The sequence below is a fragment of the Tiliqua scincoides genome, chromosome 1, assembly GCF_035046505.1.
Source record: "Tiliqua scincoides isolate rTilSci1 chromosome 1, rTilSci1.hap2, whole genome shotgun sequence".
NCBI classification, from domain to species: domain Eukaryota; kingdom Metazoa; phylum Chordata; class Lepidosauria; order Squamata; family Scincidae; genus Tiliqua; species Tiliqua scincoides.
The window spans coordinates 233116959-233131429 of NC_089821.1; the positions used below are offsets into that span (position 1 = coordinate 233116959).

A 14471-nucleotide genomic window follows, 5' to 3' on the forward strand; every position below is an offset into this window, starting at 1 on the left:
CGCAATTGTTCTTAAAGAAAACAAAGTAGAAAACTGTACTTCCAGTAATAAATTGGAGTGTGTGTGTAGACATCAGAGTATGATCAATTTTTCTGATATACAAGTATAACCTAATTATCAGCTGATTTTCCACCCACGGTTTTATCTCAGCGCAAATGTTACTAGTCATTTAAATTAAAAGATAAATATCCCATCATGCAATGGTCAATGGCTTAAAATACCATGGTAAGGCTGCAGACTCCAGGGCTTAGAACATAGACAACTCTCTTCACTCTGGAGCAGGAAGGAATGCAAAGCAATTAGGAACCAATTTTTGCTTTGCATTCTTTTGCTGCTCCAGGGGGAAGGGAGGGGTCTGCCTCCCAGTTGAAACAAAGCTGTTATAAGTCTAAGCTGTTCTAAGAGAGGAGGAGGGAGATTTGATCAATTGCCTGCTTGCCCCATTACAATGGTAAGCAGGCTGTTTTTAAACTGCTGCCTAAAGGGTTTTTTAATTGCTTTTGTTTAACACAAAAATCAGCATCCACAGAGGTTACTGTAGAAGAACCCTCCTGGATGCCAAAACTCAACCTGTACTGACAGAATATAAAACTACTATAAAAATATCCTAAAAATATATCAATTAAATCCTTCATATGCATGGACCTGTATAAAAATTAGAACCCTCTTGTTACTTCTCATTGAAAAGAAAATGTAGCAGGCTAAAATACAGTCAGCTTGCATCATATGTGCATTTTACTTGCAAGAATTCAAATATACATACTCAGTAAAAAGAGAGAGTGAGGGAGCAGCGGCATAGCTTAAGATGATGTCGCCCCGGAAGTGATGTCACAACAGGAAGTGACATAATGCCTGGGCTTTTTAAAAAGTGAAAATTAGGGAAAAATCTGCCTCCTTCCCTCAGAAGCTCGCCACCCACTTGCTCTGCCGCCTCCACCCCAGCAAGTGGCATAGCTAAGGCATCTATCTGCTACCTGGGTCAAAAAAGATTTTGAACTTGATCTTCAAGCTGCTGGATGCACCTCCTAGAACTTTTCAATCATCATACCTACCTCCAATTTTACATACAGCCTAAGGTTGGTTACGTAAGAACATAAGAACATAAGAACAGCCCCACTGGATCAGGCCATAGGCCCATCTAGTCCAGCTTCCTGTATCTCACAGCGGCCCACCAAATGCCCCAGGGAGCACACCAGATAACAAGAGACCTCATCCTGGTGCTCTCCCCTACATCTGGCATTCTGACTTAACCCATTCCTAAAATCAGGAGGTTGCGCATACACATCATGGCTTGTACCCCATAATGGATTTTTCCTCCAGAAACTTGTCCAATCCCCTTTTAAAGGCGTCTAGGCTAGACGCCAGCACCACATCCTGTGGCAAGGAGTTCCACAGACCGACCACGCGCTGAGTAAAGAAATATTTTCTTTTGTCTGTCCTAACCCGCCCAACACTCAATTTGAGTGGATGTCCCCTGGTTCTGGTATTATGTGAGAGTGTAAAGAGCATCTCCCTATCCACTCTGTCCATCCCCTGCATAATTTTGTATGTCTCAATTATGTCCCCCCTCAAGCGTCTCTTTTCTAGGCTGAAGAGGCCCAAACGCCGTAGCCTTTCCTCATAAGGAAGGTGCCCCAGCCCCGTAATCATCTTAGTCGCTCTCTTTTGCACCTTTTCCATTTCCACTATGTCTTTTTTGAGATGCGGCGACCAGAACTGGACACAATACTCCAGGTGTGGCCTTACCATCGATTTGTACAACGGCATTATAATACTAACCGTTTTGTTCTCAATACCCTTCCTAATGATCCCAAGCATAGAATTGGCCTTCTTCACTGCCACCGCACATTGGGTCGACACTTTCATCGACCTGTCCACCACCACCCCAAGATCTCTCTCCTGATCTGTCACAGACAGCTCAGAACCCATCAGCCTATATCTAAAGTTTTGATTTTTTGCCCCAATGTGCATGACTTTACACTTACTGACATTGAAGCGCATCTGCCATTTTGCTGCCCATTCTGCCAGTCTGGAGAGATCCTTCTGGAGCTCCTCACAATCACTTCTGGTCTTTACCACTTGGAAAAGTTTGGTGTCGTCTGCAAAATTAGCCACTTCACTGCTCAACCCTGTCTCCAGGTCATTTATGAAGAGGTTGAAAAGCACAGGTCCCAGGACAGATCCTTGGGGCACACCGCTTTTCACCTCTCTCCATTGTGAAAATTGCCCATTGACACCCACTCTCTGCTTCCTGGCCTCCAACCAGTTCTCAATCCACGAGAGGACCTGTCCTCTAATTCCCTGACTGTGGAGTTTTTTCAGTAGCCTTTGGTGAGGGACCGTGTCAAACGCCTTCTGAAAGTTATAAGGTTCCTTATAACTAGATTTACACATTATTTACTGGTTGCTAAAACCAGAAAGTACATGGGTTCCACAGAAGACATATCATGCAAAGCAATACAATTACATAGGTGTAGAGGCAATAAAGAAGAGAATGCTATTTCCAAGCAGAAACATAGTCAAGAGATTTTCAGAAAACGTTCCAGGACAGTGCCTCTGCCACCATTTTGGCTTTCCCTGGAATGTGAAAATCAAAATCCCTGGCGGATCAAATTCCAATGTAAGTTTCTGGCTGTTGCCTTTCTACTGGCCAAGCAGTTCAATGTGAGTGGCCCATTTGCAGGACAAATCTCACAGCACAATTTGGTCATTTTCTATGGCATACATGACAGTATAAACTTCTTCTTTATTACCATGTAGAAGAATTCTTGAGGTGTCAGTTTCTTGTTGATGTAAACCATTGAGTGTAGTTTTTGGTCTGGGTAAGCATTGGCCAAACTGTGGCATGCATGTCACTAATGCCACGTGGCCACTTTCCCAAGTGGCATACGCGTTTCCATTGTTGGTGACTTGTGTGAAGCTTCTCTACCCAACCATGCAGACCAACTTAGTGCAAAGGCCACCAGCGAGTGGGTGATAGCGAAGGCCAGCTGCTGGCACACAAGACATGCTGGGGTACCAACTCCCCGGTCCAGCATTTGGTGTGGCTGACTGATAGCCAACCGGCCTGTGCTAGCTCTGGCTCAGTGGTGGCCTTTCTTCTGAGCCGGTCCATGCGTTTGAGTGTGAAGGCTTCACCCAGTTCACTGACAGGGCCTTTGGAGTGGCAGGCATTTGGTACGGCATGTTAGGACAAAACATGGTGTGTCTAGCTGCCCCTAGAAGCACCATGCTCTGCTCCCTCTCAACAGTATGGTGCAACCCAGTTGAGCCACAAACAGCAGGAATGACACCAGGAGCAAGTGGAGTAGAACATTCAACAATTCTATAGCTAAAAAGTGGCACGTGGCGCATTGCAAGTTGGCCACCCGAGTCTGGGTCCTCCTGCATCAAAAAGGCACTGATCTAAGGCACCAATATTGAGAACAGACAGCTTATAAAAATCAGAGGTTGCAGCACTGTCTCAACATCGGTTTAGCTCTCAGTTGGTCAAAGACCTTTCGGTAGGCTTCTAACCACTGCACCTGAGTGAGGATATGCTTCTTTGTTGAGTCCAATAAGAAGGTGGTAGTCTCACTGGATTGGGCACAAATCACTAATAGTATCCAGCCAGCTTCAAGACAGTTTGCACCTGCTTCATGGTTTCAGGAATGGTCCAGTTTTGGATTATCTCCACCTTGGCCTATAGGGGATACATTGCACCTTTTCCCACTCCACATCCCAGATAAGTTACTTCATTAAGGCTGACCTGTTTAAGGACTCTTTGTCCTTAACAGTTCAACATCCTCGGGTACTGTGACCAGGTGCTGCAAATACTCCTCCCAAGGGTCCAAAAATATGACAACATAGCCCAGGTACACCACAGTGTAATGTTGGCCAAGCCCATCTATTAACTGGTTAATGAATCTTTGGAGGTTGGTGGCTGAATGGCAGGACATAAACTTGAAGAGACCATTTCAAACAAGATGGGACTTTTCTAGGACAGCAAAGGGTTCCTGTCAGTAGCCCCTGTTCAAGTCCAACATAATATACCCGTTGTCCGTTGTCATGGACAGATCACTTCCTGGTAAGGTTTAGACTGGTTGCAACTTCCTACCTCTGCAGAGGCGGGGGACCATTTTCTATGGTCCGCCCCCGGAGGCTAATGGATCCTGAAGGTTTCCTGAGGGCTCTGGGGGATTTCCCCACTGCCAAGACTGGCGTCTCATCTGAGGCCCTGGTTGACCTCTGGAACAGGGAAATGTCCAGGGCAGTGGATGAGATTGCTCCGGAGCGACCTCTGCCACGTCGCAGACTCGGAGCGGCTCCTTGGTTCACTGAGGAGCTGCGACTGATGAAGCGGCAGGGCAGGCATCTAGAGCGACGGTGGCAGAAAACTCGTGATGAATCCGATCGGACACGGAGTAGAGCTCATTACAGAGCCTACTCCGTGGCGGTGGTAGCAGCGAAGAAATCATTCTTCTCTGCTACCACTGCGTCTGCTGATAACCGTCCGGCAGAGCTGTTCCGTGTGGTGCGGGGCCTCCTCCATCAGGCCCCGCCAGTGGACCAGGAGGAATACACGGTCAGCCGCTGTGACGTGTTTGCGCAACATTTTGCAGATAAAATCGATCGCATTCGTTACGACTTGGATGCCACATTGACAATGTCTGATGATGTCCCCCTGGCAACTGCTTGTCCAGTGTTGTGGGATTCTTTTCAGCTTGTGCAGCCTGAGGATGTGGACAGACTCCTTTGGAGTGTGAGGCCGTCTGCCTGCCTGTTTGACCCTTGCCCAGCTTGGCTGATAAGAGCTGCCCGGGGGGGACTGGCTGAGTGGACGGGGAGGGTGGTCAACTCTTCTTTGGGGGAGGGGACACTGCCGCTTGCTTTGAAGCGGGCGGTGGTTCGCCCCCTCCTGAAGAAGCCCTCCCTGGATTCCAATGTGTTGAACAACTATCGGCCAGTCTCCAACATCCCGTTTCTGGGCAAGGTAATTGAGCGGGTGGTGGCAGCCCAACTCCAGAGGGTCTTGGATGAAGCGGATTATCTGGATCCTTTTCAATCTGGTTTCAGGCCGGGCTTTGGGACGGAAACTGCCTTGGTCGCCTTGGTGGATGACCTACGCCGGGGACTGGACAGGGGGAGTGCGTCCCTGTTGGTCCTGCTGGACCTCTCGGCGGCTTTCGATACCATCGACCATGGTATCCTTCTGGGCCGATTGGCCGAGTTGGGAGTTGGAGGCACTGTTTTGCGGTGGTTCCGCTCCTGCTTGGAAGGTCGGTCCCAGATGGTGGTGCTGGGGGATGCCTGTTCGACACCCTGGCCATTGAGGTGCGGGGTGCCGCAGGGCTCAATTCTGTCCCCCATGCTATTTAATATCTACATGAAACCGCTGGGAGAGGTCATCCGGGGGTTTGGAGTGGGGTGTCATCAATATGCTGATGACACCCAGCTTTATCTCTCCTTTCCTCCAGACTCCAGGGTGGCGGTTGAGGGCCTGGAGCGCTGTCTGGAAGCAGTGAGGATCTGGATGGGGGCTAACAAGCTGAAATTAAATCCGGATAAGACAGAGGCTCTCCTGGTTCGGAAATCCTCGATGCAGGTGCTGGATTATCAGCTTGCTCTGAATGGGGTTGCACTCCCTCTGAAGGAGCAGGTCCGCAGCTTGGGGGTCCACCTGGACTCGCAGCTGCTCCTGGATTCCCAGGTGGCGGCTGTGGCTAAGGGGGCCTTTGCTCAGCTTCGGCTGGTGCGCCAGCTGCGTCCGTACTTGGATCGTGCAGACCTGGCCACGGTGATCCATGCTACGGTGACATCGAGGTTAGATTATTGTAACGCGCTTTATGTGGGGCTGCCCCTGAAGACGGTTCGGAAACTGCAATTAGTGCAGAATGCGGCGGCCCGTGTGGTCACTGGAGCTAGGCGGTTTGACTCTGTCAGCCCGCTTCTCCGGGGGCTACACTGGCTGCCCATTCGTTTCCGGGCCCAATTCAAGGTGCTGGTTTTGACCTTTAAAGCCCTATACTGCTCTGGGCCAGGTTATCTTAGAGATCGCCTACTCCCATACAATCCGGCTCGTCCTCTCAGGTCATCAGAGAAGGCCTTTTTACAAGTGCCGCCGCCTAAGGAGGTACGTGGGGCGGCGGCAAGAAATAGGGCCTTCTCAGTAGTGGCACCAACGTTGTGGAACTCCCTTCCCCTTGACTTGAGAATGGCTCCCTCTCTTGAGTCCTTTTGGCGAGGCCTGAAGACCTTGTTGTTTAACCAAGCCTTCTGACGTTCTGGCCTTTTTAACATCTTTTATATATCTTTTAGTTGCTTTTTTACAGGCCCGATTCCTCTAAGAACTGCTGTTTTATGCTCTTTTATTCTGACTCTTCTGACTACTGTTTTTATGGGTTCTGCTAATGTGTTTTTTAATATGTTTTTATCTGTGAAATTATGTTTTAATTTGTTTTATATGTTGTTAGCCACCCTGGGTCCCTTTTTGGGAGAAGGGCGGGATAAAAATAAAGTTTTATTATTATTATTTTTTTATTATATACAGGACATCCTCACTTAATCCAACAGCAATGAGAATCAAGCCCAAAATCAGAAAGTTTTTAGCATGTTGGTAAGTTTTTAAAAACTTCTTTTACTGTTTTGTGTGCTGGCCAGCATGGTGCAAAGCATGCTGGGTGCTAGGAAGCTGGCTGTGCTGCAACTTCTGGCTTCAGGTTGTTTAGAAGGTGATGCAGAGCCAAGTGGGCAGCTCAAGGGGCCTTGCAGGAGGTAGGATGCTTGGTCTACTGAACATTCGACTTCATCATACTGAAACTTAGCTTTACTAAATTAATACAGAAAGTAGTGCAGGTACATTCTTTGCATATTCCAAAATAGGGAACAATTCCGATCCCAAGTGTCCAAGGTACAGGATATTTGGCTTGTATATCAATTAACATGGTAAAAATAAGTTTCATTATATGTCATTCTGCCTAAAGTCACAGTTTCTAAGAAACTATCAATGACATTACGTGAGGACCTCCTGTAGTTAATTCAGCCCAGTGTGTACACTGGCAACTTCACTCCAGGTAGGTGTCTCAGAGAATGATGAGCACTGACGTTTCGGTAATCTACAAGGAAACAGACTTCTCTAGTTTAGAAATTAGGAAAACCACTGAAGACCAAGCACTATGGGACAGTCAAATAATTCACAGCTCCAACATTTCTTTAATCTTTTCATGAATACACTGTGTCCATGCTCTGTTAGCTGGGTACAAATGGGTCAAAGTAAGGGGATGATCACTGGTGTTCCAGGCTCAATATGTGTCCCCCACCCCACTTGGCAGAGAACATTATGACAAACCTGGTGAGATAGTTTGTGGCCTTGGTCCTCTTGGTTGGGATCTCATCTCCTCTGTGTCTCTGCCATTGTAGCTTTCTACACAGATGCCCACTGACCACTTCCACCACTGTTAAGCACTATTGTGTCTTGGGAGAAAAAGGGTATAAGAATGCTTATGGAATGAATGTGGGGCTTTTATTTTGTCTCTGGAAAATCAATGAGATAGTTGATGGGAGTAAGGTACTCCTTAATTTAGAATGAGCCTTCTTGAGTGGTTTCCAGTTTTCTAGATCTTACTGCCCAACACCATTATTTCATCCCCAATGTTAAAGGAGCATTTCCTTACCTGCTTGTTGTATTGTGCCTTTCACTTCTGCTGAGCATCCCTTAAGTTCTTGTGTGTGAGAGATGGCATCTCCCTTAGCATGCTTTTTAGATTATCAACAAAATAAATAATATATTTCCCTTCGGAGAGGTTGTTGTGAAATGCACCAGCTCCAATGGTCCTTGGACCTTCCTTCCATACTCAAGTTCAAGGAGGGAGAATTCTGGCATCACAGTATGCAAACTGCAACACTGTGTCACATCAGGGGGGTCTTTTAAAGGCTTTCCACAGACCCTACTATCTTGGAATCAGTATCCTTGGGGGGAGGGGAGTCCTGAAACAGGGGGGTCCTTTAAAGGCTTTCCATAGACCCCACTATCTGTGGAATCAGTATCCTCGGGGGGAGGGGGGAAGTCCTGGAACAGATCCTCCGTGGATACTAAGGGGCCACTGTATTACATGTGTAGTTCTGGTATGAGCTGTTGTTTTCAGATATCAAAGACGCTTTTGACCACCCTGAGCAGAAGTTTCAAATACCTGAAAAATTCATGTGTGTGTTTTTTTTTAAATGTATGAAAGTGAAATGCCTAAAGACATGATGTTTTGTGTGTGTGGTAGTGAAATAAACACACAGAACATCACTTTCTGCACTTCTACTTTTTGAAATAAAAAAAAAAAATCTGTGAAAAAATAAATATGGAAATCCATGAAAAAATAAAAAATGGGCTGGACTGGGGAGTACATGGGGTGTATCTGCTGACACTATACCACCTATCTAGTACACTTTCAAAGTATTTGTAATTTATCACTGTAATTTATAAAAATGCACCCTTGGAATAAAAACACATAACACAGCTTTCTTCATGGGAAAAAATGAAATCTGTGAAAAAATAAAAATGTTTAAGATCACCTCTAGATATATCATAAGCAAGCGCTAGACAAACACTGTGAGGGCACAATCCTAACCAGGTCTTCTCAGAAGTAAGTCCTATTGTGTTCAACAGGGTTTAATCCCAAGAAAATGAGGTTAGGATTACAGCCTGAGTCAGGTTGCTATGACAATTAAGGGTACAATCCTAACCCCTTATGTTGGTGCTTTCCAGCACCGACATAAGGGCAATGCAGATCTGAAGTAAGGGAACAAACATTTCCTTACTTTGAGGAGGCCTCCGTGAGTGACACCCAACTGCAGGACGCAGCACACGTCCCATTGGCACCGCTATGCCAATGCTGGAAAGTACTGACATAAGAGGTTAGGATTGCGCCCTAAAAGGTTTATCATGGAGCCTCATATTTATTCTGTCTGACTCCTGGAGATCTGCTGCAGACTTGAGCAGTCTTTGAATTGCCATCCCACCTTCACACTCTGGTGCCTCTGTCAGCACACTAAGCACAAGTGCCACATGGAGGCCATAACAGCAGCATGGTGAGACTGAGCCTGTGAAGGCAGTGGTGACTGCTGTGGCAGCAAGCCTGCGAACAGAGGTACATGCTGTAGCTTCTGTTCCACATCTTTGTTTCTCTGTGTCTCTCTCTACCCATTCATAATTTGTGCAAATCTCTTTTCTCTTCTGGAAAGAGGAAAGTTGAAGAAGATATTAATTTAAGGAGGCTCCCTCCAACTCTCTCTTCCCCAGCTTCCTCCCTGAAGGTTCATCCACTCTGCTGCTGGCTCCTCCAGTGACTTTCTTACTCACATTGTTCAATTTCATGATGACCTCTTATGCCAGCACGATGTTGCATTCCTTGGGTGGAGAAAATGGCACCTAGTTTCAAGTCCTCTAAGGATTGCTATACTTTGGTGTTTGGGGATAATGGGGAAGGAGACTGCAAGTTGAAACCAGAGCTTGTCTATCACCTTCCAAACCTCTGAGCTCTCAAAGGGTGCATAAAAAACCATTATTTTTACCAGGTCATTTCTTCACAAACAAAAAGGGGTGGATTACCAGTCGTATTTTCTGCAACCATCTCATGGCTAAAGATAAGTAGTTGCATCATTATTGCAAAGGAGAGAATTTGTCCTTTAAGATCGTTCCTAGCAGGCAATGACCCCGGGACACCCCAGCGCCATTCAAAATTTTTATAAAATCATACACAACATCTTATCTCCCCTACAACACTACTTCCCTCATCCAGCCAATGGATCAGGGTGAGATAAGCATGTTTGAGACTTATTATCTCAAAAAAACTTTTGATGCTGTATTAAAGGCTCTTAACAATGGGACAAGGAGTGTTAAAGAATTCTGAAAGTAAGTTATTTGACATCAGAGACTCTTCCATGCCTGTTGATGAGGCATGGAAGACAGTCATTTGTGTATGAATGGGGTTTGGAGAAAGTTGTGCCCATATCTATTGGGCGATTCTCAAGGCTTTAGTGTAGAAAGTGACCTACCTTCAACCAAAGAAAACATTATGAGCCTGGCCAAGAAAGTAGGTCTTGAGGAAGTGGAGTGAGAAGATGTGCAGAAGAGTCACACATAGAAGAGATTTTGCCCCACAATCAGCTTGAGAAACAGAAGGAACACAAGGAGGAGGAGAGAAAAGAGGAAGTTGATGTTGTGTGAATGCTGACAGCTAAGCAGTCGACAGAGACATTCAATATAATCAAGAGTGCTTTGGCTATCTTAGACAAGGACGAGCCAAACACCAAATGTAACTCCAGTGTGAGCAGAGATGCAAGCTCAGCTATGTAGTGTTGCCAGAGATCTTGCAGGGAAAAACAAGAAAGTCATGCAAAAAGAAACTGCTATCCTACTCCTCAAAAACACCCCGAAACAACAAACCATCTGAGTTTTCAAAATCAGCAACCTTGCTTATTCACTCCCAGTACCCTCTCTCTGTAATCACCAGACATCAACATTAGTGCTTGCTTACTTGTCCCCTAACCCAGACATTGTTTTCTATGGGAAAGCTGTGTTTCATTTACACATTTTTGATATAAGCACAATTTCCCAGGAACATAAAGCCCATGGAAATTGAGAGCTACATGTATAGAGCAGAACTAAGCTGCAACAATGGTCCTCTAAGTTACTGGAGGGTTTTGGGGGAGGAAAAAAAACAAGCATTTCTCATTGTCATCTTTAAAATGTCTCTACCCTTTCCTTCTTCTCCGTTTTATAGTTACTGCCAACTCCCTAAACTGCAGTCCAAGCGTCCTTCTCTTGTAACCCTCAGATCTTCTTCTGCAGCAGGTCCTTGTTGTCACCCAGAGGGCACTATACCAAGGACAAGGAGCAACTATAGGTTGAGATTCCAGGAAGAAGTTTCAAATATAAGGCCTGCGCTGTTCAACACTTTGAATATAAAAGAGGGTGTGCTTGCATGTCCTCGATGAAAGCAAAAGTTTATGCCTTTCTACGTAATGGCATCTTATATACACATGTGAATAGTGAAAGTATATGCATGTAAAAATATGTCTGAAACTGTGGGACACAGTCCAATTTAATATTGTAATACAACTACCTGACAAAAATGTTTCCTCATCTACGTAAATCCAGCAAAAAGGAAAAGCTGGCTTGAAAAGGCATACTTTATGATACAACACTGAAAACAAAGGATACAGTGATTGAACAAACTGTACCAAGTTCACCATTTGTTTATAAATACATTTTTAGATATGTATTCCAGTACAGAGTTTCTGTAGAAGTTTTATAAATACTCAAGTTTCAGCATAATTGATTTTAACTTTGAACACTTGCTTAAAACAATTTAAACTCACTGTGCTACTTAAGCCATTTTATTGCTTTAACTAAAGTACACTGAACAGAATGTTCTTTGATAGCATTAGGACAAGAACCATGGAACACTATGTGTAGTGGAACACTATGCGTAGGCCAAACAATGTAGCATAATGATCCAGAGGAGTTTCTTGAGATTCACAAGTATTTCAAAAGAGAAATAAGAGTAGGAGATTACCTGCTTAGAATACAACAGATTAAACGAAATAAATAAAAGTCTTGCTGCAAAGTTGCTAAACAAAACCGTCTGACATTCTGGCACTTTCAAATCAGTAGCACGTCTAAAACAATACTTGCTTATAAACTGGGTTATCCCTAGTTCTGGTTATAGATTAGCAATATAGCTATCAATGCCACTTGAACAGCTACAAGACGTTTCACTCAATAGTCTCATGACAGAATATGTGATAATCAAACCCCCTCCCCCACTGCCTGTATTAGCCTCCAGAAGAGATACAGGCATCTTCCTTCCATCCATAAGTACAGGCAGTGGCAGCTGCTGGTCTACCCTTCACTGTGGCCCATGTTCCCAGGAAGAAGAGATCCCTTGGTACCAGCATTAGGGCACACCCTGCATAAAACTAGCCCTCTGGTAACAGCAGCACTTCTCTCCCTTGAACATTATTTAATACACTTAGCAAAGACAGGCACATTTTAGCAAGTGAGTAAAACTAAAGCAGAATTTCCCAAACTGTGGTTCGCAACTTGATTGCTGTGAAACTAAAACTGACAGGCTGATAGCTGATCAGGAAAATGTATTGAGCCCTACATAAAGTTAAGTGTGTGTTTACTCATGAGTAGGCAACTGTGCCTCAGTCCATTTCAAAGGGCAGGCCGAGAAGAACAATACACCACCAGAATGGTGCTAATACGACAAACGCAGGCTCCAAAAACCACTCAAGAAGGAAATCCTCCCCCTCCAAGCTGAAAAAGAAAATGTACTGAGCCCTATGAAAAGTGAATGTTATACGCCAGATCCTATCCCTTCCTTTTTGAGGCTATCAAACTCTTTCTTGTCGTTAGACTTGCACCAGCTAATGAGCCAGAACAGGTCTGAAGAGATGTAGGCAAGCTGGAAGTTTAGAGAAATAAACTCCTTTCCCCTTCCAAGCGTCCCAATCCGCCCCTTCACTGAATACAGCATCGTGGCTGCATCGGCAGGGGTCGGATAGGAATGGGCTCTTAGCCACAGCAGAATTTTTAGTAATCTGTTCAAGCATTTAAACCAAACACTCACAAAAATGAATCTATAGCATCACTCACACTGAGGATCAATTTGAATGCTTCTTAATTTTTTCCTTAAAATAGTGATTCCCAAATGTTTCAGCATCAGGGCCCACTTTTTAAAACCTAGCTACTGGGACTCACCTAGCTTTAAAAGACTAAAAACAAGTTTTCCTTGTCAGCTTGGAGATGGGAACTTCCTTCTCAAGTGTTTTCTGGGGCCTGCATTCATCAGACCAGGACCGTTCTGGTGGTGTTGCATTCCTCTCAGCATGCTTTTTGAAATGGACTGGGGCAAATTTGTCTACTCATAAGTAAACATGCAGCTACAGCTCAGTTTCACTTTCCATGGGGTTCAATACACTTTCCTTGTCAGCTATCAGTTTCACACACCACCAACCTACTTTGGGTTGTGACCCACAGTTTGGGAAAAATGCCTTAATATGGTAATTATAGTCCATTGAAAAAAATATAGGTCATACCCAAATCCTCTCTTGCATATGTGCTATCTCCACTTGCATGAGAAGATGGGAAGAATAAGAATGTAAGAAAAGCCTTGCTGGATCAGGCCCATTTAGCCCAGCTCCAAATGCCTCAGAGAGCACACAGGACAACAAGATGTCTGTATCCTGTACTCCCTTGCATCTGGCATCTGAATGACTTTAGGCACTTCCCCTTTTCTTCTACTCTGCAGAAACTGAAAATTTGGCCCAGAAGGTTCCCCAGTCCTCAGGTGCCAATTTGGGGGCTGAAGAAGGAAGTGGAAATTTCCAGAGTTCATGCCACTTCCTTTCTTGCACTAGCAAAAGACAAAATATGAGGCAGCATTTAGATATAACCCTTTGAATCTGTACCAAGCTGCTGAGAAAATAAATTTTAATTTTTACTAGTGCCTAACCTAAGTCTTCACAAATAAGCCTTCCTCAAGTCAAAGGGGGAAGGGGGTACACGCAATTTATTTAGGATAGTTTGCAAGGTTTCAACCTTTCACAACCTTCAAATACCAAATTACAGATTTTACCAAAATTCCTTCCACAAGTTCTTGCAAAACAAATTAAGGCAAACGATGCTCACTAAGCCTTAATTTAAACCTCTGAAAATATTTAAACCACAAATGCAAAAATTACTCCTACATATCGAAAAGAGGCAACTTATTCAACCAAACCCACAGCTATTTTGCATCTCTGTATTTTGAAGCTCTTACAAGAAGTTGCAATTTTGGTCTACTTAACATTAACAGAAAGAAATTCCTACTCACTATACTAAAAAAAGTCTGTATATTGACAACAGCATCAGATCTGATGCAATACAACAAAATACTTAAATGACAGTCAAGAATAAAATTTATGCACACCATTATTGGTAAAAATTTTAAAAGAGGGGAAAAAAAGAAACCCAAGCAGTTCAAAAAACTGGCCCAAAGTAAAGCTGTGTAAGAAGCTGGCCCTAAGTCCTAAAGTATATCTGTGTAATATTTTGAAGTTGTAAATTTATTATTTAAACTGGTTTGCACCACTCTAGCTCCCAATAAATCTGTTACTTGTCAAATGCCTGAATGGAATCTACAAAATCTGCAAACAATGATTATAACAGACCAAAATGCTGAATCAAATAACAGGAAAACAAAATAAATATTCTACTGTATCATTCATCATGTAATCAACAAAAAATATTATCCAGTTCTGTCCATAATCAAATTTTTAAGCAGTAAAGAAGTAGAAAGTTTGAAGGAAACATCCAGGACACTTCCTGGTCAAAAATGTTTTGGATCTCTCTTATACTGTTTTTAAAAACTAGGTACTCTGGTCACAGCATAATTTCTACCTACTCTAAATGGTCTGCAAATCAACAAAGAATTCAGTGCACATTCCAAATAGTG

General features: G+C 44.1%; 1 protein-coding gene across 2 annotated transcripts in view; it reads right to left on the reverse strand.

Moving 5' to 3' along the window:
• The window catches only part of AKT3 (AKT serine/threonine kinase 3), a 200806-nt gene that overhangs the window by 162507 nt on the left and 23828 nt on the right, over window positions 1-14471 (reverse strand). The gene's annotated exons all lie outside the window — the stretch shown is intronic.